Genomic DNA, 20,732 nt, shown 5'->3' with positions numbered 1-20,732 from the left:
TGATAAACTTCTTGTTTCTCATCTGCCATTCTATTTGATTCAGCAAATATTCACTGAATTCAAAGCACTACTGAAAACTGAGACTTGATTTCTGTACACAAGGAGTAGAAAACTTGAGCCAGTAAACTTCAGACTGAAAACAATGCAAGGGCAGTTATGAAGTCCACAGACTGACCTGAAGCTCAGAGAGTTTCAGTGGTTTTGCCATGACATTTGAAATACGGCTGAACCCCCAAATTTCTTCTTCTGGACACAGTTACTACGCAGTTATCTGTAATACCACGTAGCCTTCAAGTAGCCCTCGAAGAACAGTAATGAGAGAGCCTGGAGAGGTCCTAGCACCAGATGAGGAAGAGAGTGCCACCTAGTGAAGGGAATAGGTTGTGTCACTTCACGGAGTCCAAAAAGTTCCAGAAGTATTTGAGAGGAAAGCAGATCAGTGGGCCCTGTGGTGCAGCTTCCTGAAGACACAGAGTGAAAAGCCAAGCCTGGACAGGAATGGTCAAGTCAAGTGGTTGTCCTTGAGTGCTATGTTAAATTGTTCAGACTTTATGTGAAAAATAAAAGGAAGGCACTTTAGGTTTGAAGTAAACAGAGCTAAGGCAAGTATCCCAGAGAACCATGGCAATCCACACATTTAGTCAATCTTATAATTACAAACTTCATCTGGGAGAACTTTTCTAAAATTCGAACTGTTAAAATAACTATCTAAAGCTGTATGAGCTTCAACTAATCAAGTCCCTTTGTGAAGCCACAGAATCAAAGTCAAAAGTTACGGAGAGGGGCGCCTGGGTGTCTCAGAGGGTTAAAGCCTCTGCCTTTCGCTCAGGTCATGATCCCAGGGTCCTGGGATCGAGCCCCGCATCGGGCTCTCTGCTTGGCCGGGAGCCTGCTTCCTCCTCTCTCTCTCTCTGCCTGCTTCTCTCCCTACTTGTGATCTCTGTCAAATAAATAAATAAAATCTTAAAAAAAAAAAAAAGTTACGGAGAATACGGTTCAGAATTTTATTTATCAGTAACATCGCACATCTGATTTGACTCTTTAAAAATGTTACTGTTTTTATAAACCAAGGGGAGAAAGAATCTCTAACCCAGATGTCCTGTTTATTATTCTCCTTTGAGCCTTTTTCAAATAAGCTTGATCTTGTAAAGCAATGAAAGAGAAACCAGTCACTGTTTGTTACTATTTTGATATATTAATCAGTATGTTTTTGTGTCCGCTGAAACTATTTCATTGTTGCTGTTGTTTTATCACCTGTGGCTTTCTCACCGTTCAGACTACACCTTTGAATGCATTAACTCAGGGCGGGGCTATCACAGCAAAAGCACCAGTGCTGAGCAAGCGAACAGAACATTCTTGGCTACTGAGATAAAAAGTGAAGAGTTTTTAAGCTCAAAAATATTGGTTTATGAGAAAGGGGATTTTGAGTTTTAAAGCTTGGATTTTAAGTAGGCTTTAACCAGGACATAAACTTATGTGTTAACAGTAGATTTAAAAGTCTCCAAACAATCAACCAGTCAATGACTCATCCACTTTCTTCCATATATATTCTACAAGATAAATACTGTCCAAATTGAGAAGAAAGCTCAAAAGGCAGCAATATCTAAGATATTAGTTTAAGATATTAGTATGGCCTAGAAAATGGGTTCTGTATATTATGTATCAATTATCCGACAAAAGCTTCAGGTAGGTTTGGAACACAGAAGGGACGGTTATCTAAGGTAGAGCCTAGGGGGGCATCAGGCTTCACAGAGTTCCCCCACGCCAGTGTATACCAGGTGCTAGCCTGTAGGAGAACACTTCTATAGAACGTTTCTCCATGCTGGCAAGAGTGAGGCAGGTGTGGCAGGGATAGCCACACACACCACTGCCTCCGCAGGAAGAATGGGAGGGTGCAGTGGGTCATCATGGACCAGCACTGACCCAGATGTGCATGCAGCGTAGATATGACAGGGAAGGTGACAAGATCAGCTGCACCTCCCCCCACCCCAAGCCCCAAAACTTAAATCCAACTCCGGGAAAAAGAGATGGGGCAAAAATCGATCTCTGAGTTGACAGAGCAACTCCTGACCAAAATTAATCCATATTCAGCTGAGATTGTTTTTCTCCAACTGGCAGTCTGGATTGAAATGAAGCTGAGGTATAGAAAAATATAATTAAACATACACTGCAGCCATTTGTTGCATAACTTTGTTTGACTCTCAAGATAGTCAGAAGTGAATACAGTAGGTTTCTCTGGCAATGGGGAATGAGAGTTTCCCTAAGTTACTGGCCTTTCAGTAGAAACCTTTGATAAAACGCAGACTGTTCAGAGCGGCCCTAGCTAACAGACATTCATTCGCCCAATCAAAGGGTGCCTTCTTCTCTTGTCCATATCAGACAATGACGCCGGGTCCCAGCATCCTCGCTTCATGACATCATGTCTGCTCTCACGAGTCCTGAAATGCTGGCTCCCAAAGACGGCAGCCAGGAGGCTAGATCCACTGATCTGCAAACATCCTCAAGTGGCACATTCACTTCTGCAAGTCATACAAACTTGCATGGCAAATTAAGGATCATACATTACAGTGCATTCCATGCAACTGCAGCTTGAAGTTATTCCGGTGTATGTTCTACGCATTTATTCAGATAATGCGGTAATTCTTGGTACACTGATGATTCTGTGACAACTGGGAACTGTTGTTCACCAAAATACGAAAGGCAGCTGGTCTGGACACCAAACTAAGTATTTTGAATAGTACTCATAGCATTAATATGTAAGAAAGTCTTTGTGCCTGCTATTTGTTCAATAAAAAGTTTTACTATACTCAAGTATGATTAAATCAGAATCAATCTGATGCCATCCATCTAAGAGACCAAATAGTGCTTTTAGGTGTTATTTGTAACATTTATGTCTTTTCACTTTCAGTATATTAATGGAATTGAAGCCATTTAACTTAGTAACAACTGAAGCACTAATAGTTTTTAAGTAAATATGACACAAAATAACATAGTAAAGGGAACTAAGAGAAATAGTTTTTTCCCAAGCTGTATCATTAAGACATTAATCTTGTGCCTTTATTTCTTCACTTAAAAACAAATAGTCTGGTATTCTGAAAAACCACAAATGTCTCTTAAAAATGTAACCCTTTAACCATACAGACTTCCCACTATCTCTACATCTCTTGGTTAACATCATATAGAAGTTTTTAGATCTGTTGATTTTTTTTTAAGATTTTATTTATTTATTTGACAGAGAGCGATCACAAGTAGGCAGAGAGGCAGACGGGGGTGGGGGGAGCAGGCTCCCCGCTGAGCAGAGAGCCCAATGCGGGGCTCAATCCCAGGACGCTGGGATCATGACCTGAGCTGAAAGCAGAGGCTTTAACCCGCTGAGCCACCCAGGCGCTCCAGATCTGTTTATTTTTTTAAGGGAATAAAGAATGGTGATCAGTAATCTGAGTTGGCTGAGTATCAAGTATCAGTTTCAGTAGCAAGAGACCACCTGTTAGTGGAAAACTCCATCCACTCACCACTCTTGCAGGTTCCATAGGAAGGTTTAATTTTTTATTCCGAAATGTTCTGTAGTACACAACTGAAAATATCCAATTGTATAATTTATAAAATTTATTCATGTTTAGTGTGCGGTTAGAGTATTAATAGTAACAACAATAATATTGGGCCATGTATTTTCTGAGCATACCTTCCAGGCAAGGTACTGTTATTGTCACATTAAAAAAACAAACAAACAAACAAACAAACAAAAAACTTACAGGAAACATCTGTAATGCCTAACCCTATTTTATAGAACAGGAGGTTGAAGCCCAGAGGTTTAATGTCACACTACTAATACATAGGAAAGCCAATATTTAAAACAAAGTTTGATAACCCACACATTTTCCAAAATTATGGTAATCCCCAACTTTGAATGAATTTAACTGAAAAGAGATTCTAAAATCTCAGATACCTTTAATATAATTTCTGTTCTTTAGCAACATGATGAATATTGACTAAATAAGATTATGACAAAATATTTTAACTTGAATTACATCTTTATTTTGATCTTTGCTCAAATTTGTCATTCTTTCAAAAGTTCTGATTCCATCGTAGAAAAATGCAGATGAAAAGTATCCCACATTTGTTGTAAAGCATGACTATTGTCTTTTGTAGAACAAATGAATTCACTGATAATCTAAATTCCATTTTGACATTTAAAAAAAAACACTCACATGATTAAATAAGCAAGAAAGCAATTTCAGGCTTTTATTCTTCAATCTGTAAATTAGAACTCAGCTTTAAATACTGAGAGTCAGTTTTTTTTTTAAGATTTTATTTATTTATTTGTCAGGGAGAGAGAGAGAGCACGAGAGAGCACAAGCAGGCAGAGTGGCAGGGAGAGGCAGAGAGAGAAGCAGGCTCCCCACTGAGCAAGGAGCCTGACGCAGGACTTGATCCCAGGACCCTGGGATCATGACCTAAGCCGAAGGCACCGGCTTAACCCGCTGAGCCACCCAGGCACCCCTGAGAGTCAGTTTCAAATCAGAAATATCTTTTTGTAGTTCTTCACTACACGGTCATGTGTTAAGAACACAAGTGAAGGTATCACTCAATGTTAACTATTTTATAAAAAGAAGTATTTCCTGATACCACTATCATGTGTAGCATTTATCTGGACATTCTAGTTTCCTACTAAAATACCTGAGTTAACAGTAAAATCACAGTTCTTGTTGACAATCAGGCACCAGTCTTCCATATTCAGCACAAAGATGAATTTCCTAGTCTCTTTACAAAGAATTTATTAATTGGTACTAGAAAGATCATTTACAGTGGGAGAAAAGGGTCATTCTACTTGATATGCTGTTTCACATCTCAGTCTCTTATACTTTATTGTCAGACGAATTGAGAAACCAGGAGAGGAAACTGTCTGATTCAAATACCACTGGATACCTTAACAACAGGCAGCTTCTCTGCTTTTATTTAAAAAAAAAAAAAAAAAGTGCAGAGTGAGCTATCTTAAAAATTGGTAGTGAGCTTCTAAACACTAATTTAGTTCAAATTTCTGTTCCATCATGTTTCATACTTCTCAGTAGGATACAATGAATGATCTACTTATAAGAGATTTGGAGACTCTTAGATAATCTTGGTAGAGCTTCTGCAAGCAAATGTCAGGACTGGGGACACAGGTTTCCTGTCACCTTGATGCCTCTCAGAATGACTTCTATCAGTAGGAAAATGTTCCCTCCCCTTTGTCTCATTCTGCCCTAACACACACATAGCATATTTCCCATATTTTAGCCTCTTAGCCTGCCTTTTTTGACATTAAGACATTTTTCAACTTCTCTGATACCACCTTGCCCCTCCTTTCCCAATGCCTTCTGTCATTTTCCCAACTGCACACAGGTATCTGAGAAGCCAAAAGAAAGGCAACTGATTATTACTGGGGAAAGAGCACTGTCCAAGCATTCAACAGAGCGCCATGTTAAGAAATGTTTATTGTCTCCATTTTGAAACGAGTACATGCCCACTGTAAACCAAAAAGTATGCCAAGAAAAAAAAAATCACATTCATTTAAAATAGACAAATAACTATATATATAATTATATATAACAGACAAATACAATATATATATCATTATATATAAATTAATATATATATATATCATTATATATAAATTAACATTTATATATAACCTCCTATTCACCAAATCTTGAATTCGTAGCTATAAAGGGATGCAATAGGTGAGAAAATGTCTTTAATCAGTCTAAGTACTCTATTTCAAAATATAAACTTTAATATTAGAAATAAACATACTTATGGAATTCACCAAGATCATTGTATAATATCTGTGCTGGAGTAAACTGATTTTATTTATTTATTTATTTTTAAGATTTTATTTATCTGAGAGAAAGCATGAGCAGGGGGGAGGGGCAAAAAGACAGAGAGAAGCAGACACCCACTGAACAGGGAGCCTGCCGAAAGTCTTGATCCTAGGATCCTGGAGTCATGACCTGAGCCAAAGGCAGACATTTAACCAACTGAGCCACCCAAGTGCCCCTGGAATAACCCTAGTTATAAACATCTTTAAACAGGGAAGACTATATTTACATGTTGCATAAAGATCTTCTTAATGGATTAATGTTGAATTTTTAAACTGTTTCTTTCAATTCGCCTGTTGGAGGTTTAAGAATATAAATTAATTTATTGATTAGCATATAATTATTTAGAACTAACATTTGAACAGATCGGCTGCTTTAGGCTTTCTTATAAAGCAGTAATTTTTAAAATAAGTAATACCGCATTCCATCAGAGAAACTTCTCTGGAATCCTTTTTATCATTGATAATGCCAAATAAAATACAAATTGGCTTAACTTCTTAGAGAATTTTTTTTCATTTCTAATAAGTAAGTCATTCAGGTACAAATAATGGTGTTTTAGGATATGGCAGAATTGCCATGAATTGGGTTTTTTTTTTGAAGAATATATATATATATATTACATATATATATTATATATATATACCTCCTTTTTTTCTAACCAAAAGTAACTCACACTCAGGGTTGAAAAACTTAGAACATACAGTACAAATATGTAATGTAATTATCCCAAATCCATAATCCTAATCCTCAGAGACAGCTTTGTTAATAGCTTGGTTGGTATTCCTTCTGATGTTCTTTCTCTTCCTTTCATTCTTCCTCCATTCTTCAGCTGCTCATTACTTATTTATTCATTTGAAATGGGATTCTGTTGTATACCTACATGCAATTTTAATTTTCAGCAGTGAACTGAATTTGTTTCTTTGTGAAAAAGCGAGCTAATACCTATTCCCATAAGGTTGATTTGTATGTGGAGGATTAAAGTTGCATTATTTATACTATGAAACTTTAACCCACAATAGATGCTCTACATTGTAAGCAAAATTACTTGAACTTGTGAAGCTTCAGTTTTCTTATAGGTAAGAGGGGGATAATAATACCACCGCCTCATAAAATTACGAGATATTCAGGTGTGAGTATATCCCCCCAATTTAGTTAATATTCTCCCCCAAATTATTTTTCCTTAACTAAAAATTTTAACTTTGAGACACCTTCATGCTGTGTATCAAATGTGTAAATAAAAACTAATTTAATCAGAAAATTTCATTATCCAAATCAATTTGTAGCTTTGATGTTTTTAAAATAATCTGTACCAAAATACTCAGCTAATGTAGGCCTTAGACTACAGATGTAAAAATGCTCATAATCATATTCATAAGCAAACATATACTGGGTATCTTCTTAACAGGTAACATAAGATATGTTTATACACAACAATCTTATAGTCATGTTGCACATCTATGGCTTACACTGAAATAGAGGTAAAAATGAAAGTGAGACTAGTGATAATTTGGTACACTGTTTCAATAATGACAATAATATGAAGAAAGAGAGCTTGGCACTAATGGCATGCATAAGACATATCAAGCACAGTCTTAACTACTTTTAGGAATTATTTCATCTATTTTCTCAATAACCCTATGATGCAAGTTCTAGGGTATCCCCATTCTCTAAATGAGCAATTCAGGCCTGAGACAGAATAACCTCCCCAAGGTGACATCACTGGGCAGTAGAGTGGACGCTAAACCGAAGCAGTCACAATCAGAGACCTCTTCCTTAACCCCTGCACGTGACTGTCCCCTCTGATTTTGATTGACAAATTTTGTAGTGAACTAAGTTTGAGAGGAAACCAAAATGCAAATGTATAATTGATTCTTCAAGCCAGTAAAAGGGAATTAGAGGAGATTCTCTTATTCTGGTTGTTGCCAAGATTAAAGTCTGATGATAAATTTCTTAACACTTCTATATACATAAACCAAAATATTTGGAATATCTCTTTTCCCTGGATTGTCTAGAAAATGGGTCATGCATAAGAGCCCTAAAGTCCGTATATGTTGTCTCTACCATATTTATTTGCCTGTCTTACTTAAATAGAAACCATGTGTCTTTAAGTACAGAAGTTAGCCTTCATGTGAGATTGAGATATCCTAAATAAGATAAAACTTCAATGGAAAGTGAAAATAAAGTGGAAAAATATGTTTCTAGAAGAATAGTAATGGTTACTTATTTGTTTACTAATGGCATGCTCTGTTGTATTGATTTGCCCCAATCAGTACAATTGCAAAAATAAAATGGAGTTTTCCTTTGTTTATAGATCAGTGACAAACACTATTGAAATGTATTTTATATTTTATTATACTTAATGATAGGACACCAGATGAAGGTGAACATGAGAGCAAGGAAAAAGAAAGATTTAGAAAGAACATGAGTGCAGCTAGAAGGCTGATAGAGAGCCATTAGAAGTGCTGAGATGAAACAGGTAGCAAGACGAAAAAGGAGACAGACCACCCTTTATGTCCTTCAGGGAATGTAATGTCCTGAGATCTAAAAATATTCAAAAATCAGCAGCATGTGCAACTTATCTAAGACAATAACTTCAAAAATTAAAAATAAGCCTTCCCTTTAGAACAAACACAGAGCACCCCTCGACTGAATGTATCTGGAATTTCTGTTATCTGTTATCTTCTGTATCTGATTTGCATAAATCATTGCCCTTGCCCCTCACTTTCACCAGCAGATTTTTTTACCACTCTGGAAAATGTCTATGTGTCCAATGTTGAGTAAAGAACAAACATTTGCACCAGACTCTTACAGTGTATGTTAATTCAAATGTGTGCTTTTAGAAAGTTACGAATTGCTACACATCATTTAACTTCAGAATCATTCAGAGATGTTATAAAACAAGAATACTAAATTTATGAATTCCAAGGATATGCCAAAGTAATATTTATTACACTGCTTTATAATACTGATGTTTGAGAAAGACTGTCCTCCAATCTATTAAAAGTTTATAGTTTCATATACTATATATTGTGAGTAAAAAATAGACCCTGTTGGAAGAATTAACCCCATAGATGTTCTCAAAAGAATTTATTATTTGTTCTCTTTAGATTATTAAGAAGATGTCTAATGTGGGGTTTTATAAGTGTTGTAATTAATTCTCTCAGGATTTATGTCTAAGGTGTTTATGTTCTTTTGAAGTAACAATCAAGTGACTTACTGAATCCACACAGTTTTCCATCACTTATTCTATTATTCACTATATCATTCAAGGAAGCACTTTAACTAGAAATAATAGCCTGTGACTAAATGAAATGGGTTTAAAAGAAAGCGGTCTTAAGACAATGTGCAGCTAAAAAGTATTCAGGGGATGCAAACTGTCGGCTGAGCTAAATACATTGGTAGATGTCACAGAAGAAAAAATTTCATCAAGCACAGCACCTTAGTTTGAAGATACTCAAGATATATTTTGGGAAAGAATACCTAGGCTTTACCTTTCTCATGGCAAAAATCTGAGCCCCCTTGGAAAAAGGCATCATGGTTTTTTTTTTTTAACTTAGCTAGTGTCCTAGATACTATAAAATATAACGAAATGAATAAATATCTATCAATTAGCTTTCATCTACTTCTGATCTTATATTTCATATGTGCTACTAGGATTATGTAAATTATTTTTATATGTATAATGTTAATACTGTATATGACATTATAAGTTCGTACATACGTATTTTTAAACATACCTACTTATTATGCCTTGATACTTTTGAAAATATTTACAATAATATTATATTTATCACAACAGCTCCAAGAAGAAAGCAGGTCAATTTTTCTTATCCTCATTTTAAAGATAAGAAAGCAAAATTTCACAGCGTTAAGAGGTTTGTCCAAAATTACATGAAGTCTAAATGGTAGGAGTCGGGCTGAGACATTAACCTCTCCAAAATAACCATCTTGTTTTTGTAAGTGATAGTGGCCAATAGTGGAAGAAAGAACAATCAAGGCTGTATGGGAAAGAACACTTTTCATTTATTAAACACTGTTCAGTTATTAAACATCTTAACAATAAAACACCTTCCCAAAGTATCGAGACTACTTTTACTTATATCTGAACATTTATGCATAACTTTAATAATTAATACTTAAATGTTTCCTTAACACATGGCATAATATTGAAGACTTTTTAAAATAGCCTATTGGTGTCAGATGCAAATGAAATTATTCAAAATCAAGAGCCTAATGATTACAGAACTAAACAATTTTTGTAAAATTTTGTACAGATTTTTGTAATATCTAAATTAATCATTTTTCTGATTTTAGTTAGGACAGAATGGAATTGAAATTAATTAAGTGTAAAACACTAAGTAAGAAATTAATGGAAACATTCTAAGTTGATTTATAACATATCAAAACTGCAACTCCCATTTCTTTAATATCTATGATTAAAAGAACTTCAAAAGAAAACAAAATGGGTTATCATTTTACCACTAGACAACAATTAGTATAACTTTGGCCATCCTTTCACTATTACTTACATTAGTCCTTCCATCTTAAAAAAAAAAAAAGGACTATATGACTATTGGATAATTGAGATTTTAAGTGCCCTGTGAGTTTCAAAATCTAATCTTGGCTCAATTTGCAAAGGCAAAAAAAGTCACTGCAATTTCCTAATTTTAAACCAAGCACCCTGTTTTTGAGAAAAAGATGCTGGAAGGTTTGAGTCTAAATTATACAGATCATCAGTTGATCTTGATTTAATTTACTAAACAATTTCATTTAGCAGTGCAAAGATTTGGGCTAGTCCTCTGAAAGGATTCTGCTACTTGGTCCAATTTATCTCTGTCCAGCTTTGTCGCTAAAGTACATCACAAGCACCTAGGAATACCTATTTGTGCGAACCCACTGTTGAGTGAGTACATCAGACCAACAGAATTTACTGCTTTACAATTAAGTTGCTGTTGACTCTGTACAGAAAATATATAAAGCATACTTAAAGGAGTCTTAGGCTTACTCAGTTCCAGTTCAAACCTCATCCCTGAATTTGACATGAGTTCCTGAATTCCTGTTCGTGTGGTGAGAGAGCTAAACTGTTCTATAACACTTCAGGTGCTGGTGTGCTCAAAACCTCACAGATTTCTAGTTAACTGCTGAGATTGATAAATGCACTTTTTATTAAACATATGTGACTAATTAAAATATTAGAGCTTGGGGCGCCTGGGTGGCTCAGTGGTTTAAGCTGCTGCCTTCAGCTCAGGTCATGATCTCGGGGTCCTGGGATCGAGTCCCGCGTCGGGCTCTCTGCTTGGCGGGGAGCCTGCTTCCTCCTCTCTCTCTCTGCCTGCTTCTCTCCCTACTTGTGATCTCTATCTGTCAAATAAATAAATAAAATTAAAAAATATATATTAGAGCTTATTGTATAAATAAGATAACAGCACCTTAAGTTGCAAATAGTAAAATAAATACATGTATTGGATGATGAGATGATCCTTGCTGCCTCCCTTCCCCAGTGTAGGAGATGGAAGGGTCTAGGAATGTAATATAAAGTGTAGACTTTAACTATACCTATGATGTCCACACACAAAGTAAGATACTGACATGCTACAGAGTATTTCTAGAGAATACGTTTATCTATAAAGAGAAATTATTTGATTATGATATTTGGTAAATATCTAAATGGACATTTCTACCCTTCTTAGGCTGGATTTGTTTTTAGCAATGTTAAAATATACTATATATGCTTTATTTCATTGATTTCCTAATTAGAATTCATTTTTATTGCAGTAGAATTATACCTGTTTCCCAAAATAAACTTGGCTGTTAACATTAATATATTGCAGCTGCATTCAGTCAATTTTATAGAAAGGACGCATATCAAACTTCTCAAATAATTTACATATTTAACTAATAATAACTAATATTTTTATTCTTAAAAGGACCATAGACTTCAAAATATAATTATTTAGCTTATCAGACTATTGATTCATAAATATGGTAGTTGTTTTATTTATCTTTGATTACCTTTAATGTACAAACAGATAAGAAAAAAACAGAATTTAGTAGGGGGCCTGGGTGGCTCAGTTGGCTGAGTCTTGATTTATCAGGTCATGATTTCAGGGTTGTGGGATCGAGCCCTGCCTCAGGCTCCATGCTTAGTGGTGAGTCTACTTGAGATTCTCTCTCTCCTTCACACTTTGCCCTTGTTCCCTCTTTCTCCCTCCCTCTAAATTAAATAAATAAATCTTAAAAAAAAAAGAAAAGAAAACAGGATTTGGCAACAGATATTTTAGGACAAGGCATAGTCTGTTAATTTGTAAATGACTATGTATTATGATGGAATTAAATTTCAAAATCAAATCACTGAAGCGCAAAATAAGCTATGAGTGATCTTTATGATTAAAAATATAAAAACAAAACAAAGTCTTGCTTATTTGTATAGAATATCAATTTCACAATCTTTAATTCTAGGTATACTAGTTCCTTCAGAAGATATTCTGACTTTACCAGAACTTAAGTAAATGAATAAGGTTTTTATTTCAAACTTTAATGGAATTTGTTTAGTATTCATTTTCTATGTCATATATTTCCCAGCATCTGATTGTACTGATTAGGCAGTTTTGAAAGTTCATTTTCTTTCTATTTTAAAACATGAAGTTTAGAAATACATATTATTTATTAAAGTGATAATCAATCCAAAATAGGACATTTGCCAAAATTACCCAACAAACTGCCAACTACTCAGTTCCACTTTGCATTTGCAGAGAATCTAAGCATTACTTATAAGTGATGTAATTCCTTTCACATTTCAAAATATGCCCTTAAAGTGGACTCAACAGAAAAAAGTGTACAACATAAAACACAGAGGTATCAGCCAGTAGCCTGATTACTTTTAACACCAATGATTTATGTATTATTTTTTTAACGATTTTATTTTTTTATTTATTTGACAGAGAGAGAGAGATCACAAGTAGGCAAAGAGAGAGGAGGAAGCAGGCTCCCTGCGGAGCAGAGAGCCCGATGCGGGGCTCGATTCCAGGACCCTGAGATCATGACCTGAGCTGAAGGCAGCGGCTTAATCCACTGAGCCACCCAGGCGCCCCTGATTTATGTATTATTTTAACTTAATAACACACACGGCTTATTCTCAATATTCTCTTTCCCTTAGTTTCCTCTACTCTAATTTTGACATATAAAAATCAGCCATAAGATAACTAGGGAGGAGCGCCTGGGTGGCTCAGTTGGTTAAGCTACTGCCTTTGGCTCAGATCATGATCCCAGAGTCCTGAGATCGAGTCCCACATCAGGCTCCCCCTGCTCTGCAGGGAGCCTGCCTCTCAGTCTTTCTGCCACTCCCCTTGCTTGTGCTCTCTCTCTCTCTGTGTCAAATAAATAAATGAAATCTTAAAAAAAAAAAATAACTAGGGAAACATACTATATGGATTTTTATTAGAATATTGAGGATTTATTGTCTCCTTCTTAATCAGTTACTCTACCAAATGCCTATGCAGCACATTCAAATTTTTGTTACATGTTACTTGCTCAGCAGCTTCAAAATTGACTAGAAATGAATTTGAATATTAATTAGTATCTAACGAAACATAGAGTTTGAAAAGGTATATCCAGTTAAGTTGTAATGATTGGTTTTAATATCAAGTAATGATACATTTAAAAATCATAATAAAAGTCAATTTCTCTACTACAATGTTTCTTAATGTGCTGTAACACCACACAGCCACCTTTGTTTATAACAAATAATGAAACTGTAGTGCTAAACTAATCAAATTAAAATCAATTCAGTTACATATGTTTCACTGAAACACTGTTTAAGAAACCCAAAATGAACTAAAAAAATCAAAGGTTCATTGCTTTATAATCAATTTATTGAGATTTAAACTTCAACCAACTAGGTGATCAATTCATTTCTCAGTTGTGCTCTTAGTGGGAAGTTGTCAAGAACGTTTGACATCTCTTTAACTTGCTATCTCATTTGTCCTTGTTTATGAACCTCTTGTTCATATGTTAAACCACAAGACAAGAAAAAGAGGACAGCCACCATTCTGTTAAAAATATATACATTAGCATTTGCAAATACCATGTGTAAAGGGTCTGTAATTTCCAAAGGAAATATGCAGTATCTCTCATTTCCTCAGTTCTTGTTCTTTTCTTTCTTTCTTTTTCCTGTATCTAATCATGCCCAACTAATTTGGAACAATAAGAAATACCATTAATTGACCTAGTGGTGGAGACATCAGGACTCTTATCAGAAAGAAAAATGGTGAATGAAAAAAAAAAAAAACACTACTTTATCCAAATACAGTAAAAATATTTTTTGTGACAAATATTTTTTGTGACAAAAGTCACAGAACATTTTTTCTCACAAATTCAAAAGTGGCAATCTTTCAGTGAAAATACACTTCTGGTAATTTCACAAAACTTCTAGCAAAAGAAGGTGTTGAATTATCATAGTTTTGATCAGCTAGTGCTTTCAGCGAAGTCTTTATATCAGGAAAGTAGAAATATTAGCTGGTAAAGAGTTGCAAGTTAAGAAAGTACTTGAAACACAAAAGCAGAGCCTTTTTTAGTATCATAAACCAAGTCTCACATTTGCCTTAGTCTGACCTGGTCACTTGTAATTCTAACCCTATTTTGATCTTCAGTTTGAAGGCAGTCAGGCTCAAGATACATAGACCATTTCCTTCTAGAACTTTGATTTTTCTGTCATTCTTACAGGAAGGGAAAAGGTTTTTGAATATCAATGTACGTTCACTATTCCCTAGCTGATAGTTCGAGTTACTGTAAGAATCCTCGGAACTTTTTTATAATTGTTGAGGTTCCATTAAACTTAGTTCTCAAATAGCTTCTTAGAGTTTATTCATCAAATAATTCAGGGTGTAAAAGTAGCACATAAACATTAATTGAACAGCCATTAAGCAGTATGACTGTTTGTTTTTGGTTGATGGAGGACATAAAGGTCCATGCCCTGTGGTGGAAAACAATTAGGTCTTATGATGAACACACCATTAAGTATAGTACTACCAGACTTAGACCCGTTTCACTTTACCGAATAGCAGTCAGCCGTAGTCAGACGCCTGCCCAAGTTCTGGGAAGTCATATTTTTACTGTCATGACTTAACTGCTTATAAATATTGTAGTGTGCCTCATGCCTTATGCTAATGGCAATGACAAATGGTTGTCATTATCTTCATTCAATCTCATAAAATACTTCCTCAGGAGAGACTGATCATAGCTAGAATGCTGCTTAAAGTTAAACTGTTTTTCTAAAACACAGAATATAAAAAGCACTTAAGTACAAGAGGTTAGATGGATAATTTATTTTGTTTTGAATATGTGTGACAACTGCTACTGTTGTTAAATTTGCCATGAACTGAATTGATACACCATATGGGAATGCCTTAGAGGAGCCTATAGGTGTGATTGCACAATGCTCTAAACTGTTCCACTCATCTGGGACTATAGGTGAAGATGTATGACTGAGAAGCCAGAAGATGGAATAAATCTGACACTGACTGGAGGTTCAGCATTTGAAACGATGGAGGTGAGCCCAATCATCTATTTGATTTCCTTAATGCACTCTGCTTACAAGACAGGTGCAGAACACTTCATTATGGCCCCAAAAGAAATGCTTAAATGGATCAAGCAGATCTTTCATCTGATAGAGGCTAAGTGGGACCCTCAGTGAATGTCAAACAAGTGAGAGACTTTTAGTTTTATTCTACATCATAGCAGCACAGCAGTTACACGCTGATTCTCTATGTGCATGATTTTCCTGTCTTGCATCTTCAGAACTTGAGGTTATGAATTTCTGTATTACAGAATAAAATCAAAATCAACTAATAAGGAAATATACTTTGTCGAGGGATTGTGATGATATTCACTTGATTTCTATTAAAAGGCAGACAGGGGACAGAAATTTCCTGAGGAGAGGAAAGGTCATTCACTACATATGATACATCTTTACAGAGCTTGTGTCTAAAGAGTTATCTTTGTCAGCCTTCTCAACCTCACCTTTTTGCCTCAGAGGGAAAGTTCAGTGTAGCGGGCAAGAAGGACACCATAGAGTAGGCGTCCAGTAAATGTCTGTCGAATGAAATGGGGGTGGAAGGTGGAATGGGGCAGAGTGGGACAGAACACAATAGACTGGGGACATGATTATTTGTTCCCTCCTAAAATTTTACTTCGTTTTAAAACAAAAGGAGAAATAAATGTATGGATGGATGGGTGGGCAGTGATATATTTGCTTCAAAATAGAAGCTTGTTTTCTTCTTCATGCACACTTTTATTTAAAAAAAATTTGTGGGGCTCCTGGTTGACTCCGTTGGGAGAGGATTGTGAGTTCAAGCCCCATCCATGTTGGGTGTAGAGATTACTGACATAAATATAAACTTAAAAGATACAAAAATAAAAAATCATCTGTTTCAAGAGTACAAATTACAATGTATATCTTTGTTTTAATGAGACATGAAATTGGATAAGGGATTTCAGAAAAGTTTCTCTTGTAGGTAATTAAAATAATTTTTTTTAAAGATTTTATTTATTTATTTGTCAGAGAGAGAGACAGAGAGAGAAAGATCACAAGTAGGCAGAGGCAGAGGGAGAAGCAGGCTCCCTGCCGAGCAAGGAGCCCGATATGGGACTCGATCCCAGGACACTAGGATCATGACCTGAGCCGAAGGCAGCCGGTTAACCAACTGAGCCACCCAGGCGTCTTTAATTAAAGTGGACTTTCTAGGACCTAGTCAGAGAGACTTTAGGGACTTTAACCTTCAGGTAAGTTACAAATACTATAAAAACATCATGCCTCCTATTTTGTCTCAGAGGAGCTTGAATCTGACCTATACATATCATCTTTCCAAAGAGTTCTACAGAAATTTTTCTGCATAGTCTAACACTCCCTTAGGGATTTGTTTTTAGCTAGAGTATACATTGTAGATAAGGTGGCTGTGCGTCCTGGTTTATGCCTGTTGTCCCAGTGTAATTACTAAGAGTCCCACCTTTCACTCTCAGACATGTCCCAGTATGGATGACAAATTATGGTAACCTTATCTATAAATATAGTAAAATGTTAATAATAATAAACTAACCCTTTTTTGGAAGCTTGCTATTCGCCTGAGACTTTGAAATACTTTCCTGCATAATGAATTCTTCAGTAACCCAATGAGGGAGATACTTTATTTCCCTTGTTTTACAATTGAAGAAACAGAGATGGAGAGATTGACTAGCACGGCCTCCTCTCATAGTGGGCAAACTGAAACCGAACTAAGGTCTGACTCCTTAACAGCATAGGTCGGAAGATGGTACACGATCTTCCTATTTGCTGGTTGAAATGAGTAACAGGGTTTTACTGAATATATTCAAAGATTATCAATAGTTTTAATTTGTTATTCTTATTAGCTATTATAAGACTATATTTTTATAAAGGAACATACATTTTAAGATGCAAGAAAAGAACACTAACTGAGTTAGGTTGTAGTTCAGGATATCGCTGTTACTATACTAATGATAATAACAATGATTTATTAAGTGACTAGTTTTTCTACACAGGGCTTTCCCTGTTTTCTTCCGACTCTTAAAATAGGTCTGTGGGGCAGAACATTCCAATCCCACGAATGTGTACAGATTGCTTTAGCTACTAGCCCTAAATTGCCTCAAAGGTTAAAAGGAAGATCGAGGATCATTTCCTTTCAGCAGGCCTCCCAGCTCTGACATTCTCTGCCTAGATAGATGTCTCTGGGAGTAACTGGTTATCAGGATATAAGGCATGAAATCTGGACACTGAGGAAAATTCTTATGGAAATATAAATATATATGAAAATTCTTATATTCTTATATTATGAGATATATATATACCATATATATATGTTAGCTATTATAAATGCTTACTAAGGGCCTGTACTTTTTATACTTTTTTCTTTCATTTTTCTCCTCACCGTAGGCCAGATAAGAAGATCATTTGGATTTGAACCAATGTAAGTTTAACTCCACTATGCTAGAATTAGCATCTTTCTCTGAAACTCTCTAGGGATTGCCCTAATTCAGGAACCTTTCTGAAAAGCAATATTAAACAAAGATGAATAAATGACATTTGCTTATAATCAATTTTGTTCCACCACTGTGTAAGAAATATAGATAGAAAAGCAGATATGATAGTATTACATAGAGGTTGTTGAGAAGAAATTCCTTTTTCAAAAAAGAAGTGTAGATATTCTTACCAGTGCAGAGTAGGTTCTGTGTTCTGCAGAAAACAAAGTAAATAGAAGTCTGTGCCTATACCCAAAAGATGCTTAAGATTCACTTGGGGATAGAAGAATATAAATGTACAAATATGGATTATATGCTATTATAAAATGTCAAATCCTGTAGTGTAATGTGAACAGTGGTTCTTAACTGGGAATCCAATGTGTGTGGTGTGCTTTAAAAATACAAATGTGAGGACCGTATTTGCATTGACTTAATAAGTGTCTGAGGTTAGAGCCTGGAAATGTGTATTTTCTAAACTCCACAGGTGATTCTGAAGTGACTATGAATAACAACCACTGATTAAAATATATGTGGACCATATTAATATGTTAATTATGTGCCTTTAAAAAGAAGAGGTTAATATGGGCTGAGATTTTAAAAGAAGGCTTCCCAGAAGAGATGAGATTTGGATGAAAAGTCAGATATGGACAGAAGGTAAGTGAAAGAGTTTCTTTTTTTTTTTTTTTTTTACTCTTTTTAACTCCAAACAAAATCTTGCCTTTAAAGATTTTTGCCTGCATTTCAGATTCCTGTTAGGTTAACTGGATGATAAAATTACACAATAAACACTTGGAAATGTTCCATTCTCTTCCAATATGAAACTCAGTTTTAAAGTCTTAGTTGAAAGCTTGTGTGTTATTGCTTGAAAGCTTGTATGTTATTATGGATTATATATTGATTAAATATATGGGGGAAGATATATCTATATGTGGATATATAGGTAGATAGAGATTATAGATTTTACTACTTATAATAAAGAATTTTTGTCATAATTAGTAAATGCAGTTTAGACTACAAACTGCCAAGGACAAAAATCTATATTTTATTCAAATTTGAATTTTTAAATCTTTATCATAGAGATTGGCACCCAAAATGTGCCTGATATATATTTGTTTGTTGAATGAATGAAACATTTATATTTATCCCATTCCACCTTCTGTGTAGGGAAGATTCCAATGGTCTCTGCCTGAAGGATCAAGTATTTGATCTATGAAGGTTTTGTTTAGTTAGGTAATTTGTTTCTTGACCCAGAACCAATAATCTGGCAAAGATTTTCAATAATTGTTACTTTTTAAGAGTAAGCTTTTAGACTTTTTCTTTCCCAATAAAAAGATGGAAAAGGCAAAAGAGTTGCAAACTGCAAGCTTCAAGGAGGGGCATTTCCCATCCATGTTTGTATCCAGAACAGCTGGTAAACCCTCTTCTTAGACCAGTCTCTCGTGGAGGGCGACATCACCAAATCCGTCAGTGGGAAGGAGAAAGCCTTTATAAATAAGCTTTCCCAAGCTTTCTGCAGATCTGCTTCTTCTTTTTTTTTTTTTTTTTTTTTTAGGTTTGTTTTTAGGTTTGTTTTCAGGCTTGTTTTGCCATTGTTTTTGTTTGGGTTGTTAACAGTTTTAAAGGCGTGACTGTCAGAAAGATCACTGAGAATATTTATGTTGCTGCATTACATCTTCCCTGCACCAAACAAGCTGAGCTTCCTTAGCATTTTGTGGTTGTGGTTGTGGTTGTGGTTGTTTAAAAAAAAAAAAAATCAGGAGATATTCATATTCCCCCCGTGGAATTTTATAATACTTTTGGGAACAGTTTCATTGACAAGAAAAATAACAGGAAGAACAAAGAATAACCAGAAAATAAGACACAGATGAGAAAAGAATATGATAACATGATGACAGAAAGCTCTGAATTTATTATTTATATATGTGTTTTGGAGAATAAAAGGGAAAGTAGAAGGCATCGCATGGTGTTTAGTTGTAGACATGTATTTGTAAAACATTTTTAACGTGAGACAGCGGTGACAGTAAAGACAGATACTTATTTTTGGCATTAGAGAAGGGACAGGTAGGATCCAGAAGAGGGAGCTTGGGGAGAAGCAACTGTCACAGAACAGGACACCTGTCAGCTCAGCCTCAGTGGCACTCAGGGAAGTCCGGACTACCCATCCCCATTGTTTCTGGTTCAATTGATGTGGCTCTGGGCTAGAGGGGTTTAAACAAATGTCCACTCTTCCTTAGAGGACTATTGGATGAACTCTTCACATGACTATACTCTGTAACACACACATGGAATTCTTAGGTGAACCCAAATGCAAGACTTCCAGATTGCTAAGTGAAATCTTAGTAACCGTATTGGCTACAAATAACCCAAGGAACTTTGGTTTGAGAAAAGGCTGGTACCCGGCTCAAGGTTTGTACCTACTGATCATCATATGAATAGCTGCACTTTTCCGGCCTCCCCTCTCCTCTCTCCAGATGCTCCAGGAGCTCCTCAACCCAGACAAGCTTGATTATCATCAGCGAAAAGCATTCCAACATAAGCATGATTACAAAATTCATTCTAAGTAGGGGCTGAACACTGAACATATCTACAACAGTTTAATTCATATTGAGTTGCATAAAACATCTGAAAATAAAATGAACTTGTGTTTTAAGAATATTTCAGGAGTAGATCATCACATCCATGGCATACGTGTCATCAGAGTACAACAGCAATTTTAATCAGCCACTGGTGTGCTAGAGCCGTAAGCCAATGAGATCCAAATATCCACATCTCTTCTCAACTAAGCATTCAGTGACTTCACTTTGGTATCTTGAAGTAGACCCTTCTGGGTTACTCAGACTATGGAAA

The 20,732-nt window shown here is 35.5% G+C and overlaps 1 protein-coding gene across 1 annotated transcript in view; it reads left to right on the top strand.

Moving 5' to 3' along the window:
• The window catches only part of KHDRBS2 (KH RNA binding domain containing, signal transduction associated 2), a 635,142-nt gene that overhangs the window by 589,581 nt on the left and 24,829 nt on the right, over positions 1-20,732 (top strand). Inside the window, exons 11-13 of the mRNA XM_046004099.1 lie at positions 15,324-15,402; positions 17,800-17,833; positions 18,370-18,539. The gene's annotated coding sequence lies outside the window, so the exon portion shown is untranslated. The remainder of the gene's footprint in view (positions 1-15,323; positions 15,403-17,799; positions 17,834-18,369; positions 18,540-20,732) is intronic.

Source organism: Meles meles, chromosome 5 (genome assembly GCF_922984935.1).
Source record: "Meles meles chromosome 5, mMelMel3.1 paternal haplotype, whole genome shotgun sequence".
NCBI classification, from domain to species: Eukaryota; Metazoa; Chordata; class Mammalia; order Carnivora; family Mustelidae; genus Meles; species Meles meles.
Note: the sequence above shows the minus strand (reverse complement) of the source record. Positions and strands in the feature narration are given on the sequence as shown.